General features: G+C 51.2%; 1 pseudogene; it reads right to left on the bottom strand.

Annotated features, from left to right (window-relative positions):
- Positions 1–1,071: 1,071 nt before the first annotated feature.
- On the bottom strand, positions 1,072–1,989 carry LOC120392796 (annotated as a pseudogene).
- Positions 1,990–2,213: the final 224 nt, after the last annotated feature.

The following is a 2,213-nucleotide window of genomic DNA, read 5'->3' on the forward strand; positions in this document are numbered from 1 at the left end:
ATGCATCACCTGAACCCTAACATCACCCAACTGCCCTGCCTCAATCCAGGCATCATTCCTTTGGCCTTTTCCCCGACCCTAACGCTAACCCTAGCCCAGGGGTCGGCAACCTTTCAGAACTGGGGTGCCAAGTCTTCATTTATTCACTGTAATTTAAGGTTTTGTGTGCCGGTAATACATTTTAATGTTTTTAGAAGGTCTCTCTCTATAAGTCTATGTTATATAACTAAACTATTATTGTATGTAAAGCAAATAATAGTGCAGCAGGCTGAGCGGGGCCGGAGGCCGGAGCCCCAGGCCGGCGGCAGGGGGCTGAGCCGGGGCCGGCGGCCAGAGCCCCAGGCCGGCAGCAGAGTGCCACTAAAAATCGACTCATGTGCCGCCCTTTGCACATGTGCCGCAGGTTGCCAACCCCTGCCCTAGGCTAACACCAGTGTCGTCCTCCTTCACCCTGGGAAAACTCCATTGACCTCACTCTGAACCCCAACCCTGGAATAGCTCCTCCAACCTCCTCCCCCGTTGGGATCAGGATCGCTGGGTAAGGGGGTACAAGCAAACAGTGAGCATCTGGATTCAGGTGAATGTACGCACATAAATCTAGGAACAAAGAACCAAGGCTGCGCTTATAGGATGGGACTCTCTCCTGGTGAACCATGACTCTGAAAATGATTTAGGGGTCGTGATGGAGAATCAGCTGAGTGTGATCTCACAATTTAGCACTGGTGTGACCACTGGTGGTACACTGTGTCCAGTTCTGGTGTTCACAATTCCAGAAGGGGGCTGATAAATTGGAGAGGATTCAGAGATGAGCCATGAGAATAACTGAAGGATTAGCCATAGCAGTGATGTAAGTACGGTGATTTCAAAGGCATTCCACCAGCAGAGAACATGGAGTGAGACTTCTAAAAGCAAAAACATTGGGTTTCCAACTCTCACTCTTTCCATGGGAGTTGGGTACCTACAAGCCCTTTGTGCCTTTTAAAATCTCCCCATTTCTTCCAGTAATTTCATTCCCACAAGGTTAAGGGGGAAGACATTCCATTTCAGCTGGCGATTTTTGCTGGGCTGCCGTTAGCCACCTTTCATTTTCCTGAATGCTGCCTTGACTTCCCTATTCCTCAGTGTATAGACCACCGGGTTCAGCACCGGGGTGACAACATCGCAAAAGATCTGAATGGGGGTAGCCAGCACATTGCTTAGGGAGGGCTGGGTGTAGAGGAGGGCGCAAGGCCCGAAGAAGAAGCACACCACTGTCAGGTGTGATGCGCAAGTGGAAACGGCTTTCCAGCCTCACTCAGCACTGTGCATCCTCACCACAGAGGCAGCAATCCTGACGTAGGAGGCGAGAATGAGGAGGAAGCAGGTCATGGGCACCACCCCAATATTGGTGAAGGTCACGGTCTCAATGACGTACATGTCCGCACAGGCCAGCTTGACCACCGGGAAGATGTCGCAGAAGAAATACTCCACCACATTGGACCTGCAGTAGGGCAGCGTGAAAGTCAGGCTGGTGAGGATGGTGGCGTGGAAGGAGCTGGCGATCCAGGTGCCGGCGGCCAGGAGGGTGCACACCCTCCGGTTCATGATGAGCAGGTAGCGCAGCGGCTGGCAGATGGCCACGGACTGGTTGTAGGCCATGACAGTGAAGAGCAGGCACTCGGTGCTGCCCAGGAAGTGGTAGAAGAAGACCTGGGACATGCACCCGCCCAGCGAGATGGTTCTACTCTGAGCCCAGAGGTTGGCCAGCAATTTAGGGGTGCTGATGGAAGAGAATCCAAGGTCCACAATGGAGAGGTTGCAGAGGAAGAAGTACATGGGGGTGTGCAGGCGGGCATCAGTGAGGATGGCTGAGAAAATGAGCAGGTTGCCCAGCAGGGTGCAGAGGTAGAAGGCTAAGAAGGTGACGAAGAGGATGGTCTCAAGACCTTTGGTGTTGGGAATCCCTAAGAGGATGAATTCCGACACCACAGTGCGATTCTCCATTTCCATGCGAGATGGAGTTATTCCTGAAGACACCGAGATTATGCAACCAGATTAGCAATCTCAATAAATCATTGTTTGTTTATCCCTTTGCACCCCACCAGCCTTAACTGCAAAAGGTAGATCTTTCTTACCAGCCTAAATTTGGTGAAAGTGAATGGAAAGTCAGGACTCTTATATTTGGTTGATTTTGTACAATTCTACTTGATACTATTCAACTATCCTCTATTCTA

Source organism: Mauremys reevesii, unplaced genomic scaffold (genome assembly GCF_016161935.1).
Source record: "Mauremys reevesii isolate NIE-2019 unplaced genomic scaffold, ASM1616193v1 Contig116, whole genome shotgun sequence".
In the NCBI taxonomy this organism is placed as follows: domain Eukaryota; kingdom Metazoa; phylum Chordata; order Testudines; family Geoemydidae; genus Mauremys; species Mauremys reevesii.